Source organism: Penaeus monodon, chromosome 27 (genome assembly GCF_015228065.2).
Source record: "Penaeus monodon isolate SGIC_2016 chromosome 27, NSTDA_Pmon_1, whole genome shotgun sequence".
NCBI lineage: Eukaryota > Metazoa > Arthropoda > Malacostraca > Decapoda > Penaeidae > Penaeus > Penaeus monodon.
In genome coordinates, this window is record NC_051412.1 from 2,136,848 (window position 1) to 2,137,053 (window position 206).

Consider the following 206-nt stretch of genomic DNA (forward strand, 5'->3'; position numbering starts at 1 on the left):
CAGCTGTGTTCCATGTCCCTTTTCGAAATCACAAAGTCCCTCATCGCTTTTATTTTCTTTCTCGTTGTCATGACGAAAGCTGCAGTTTGATCCACATCTTCTAGAACTTTCCTGGAGATCAAGGTGAAGGCGCTGAAGGAGCTCTTGACGATCTCACAAGAAGGACGTCGGGAAAAGCTTGAAATGTGTCCTGCTGGGGATAAAAG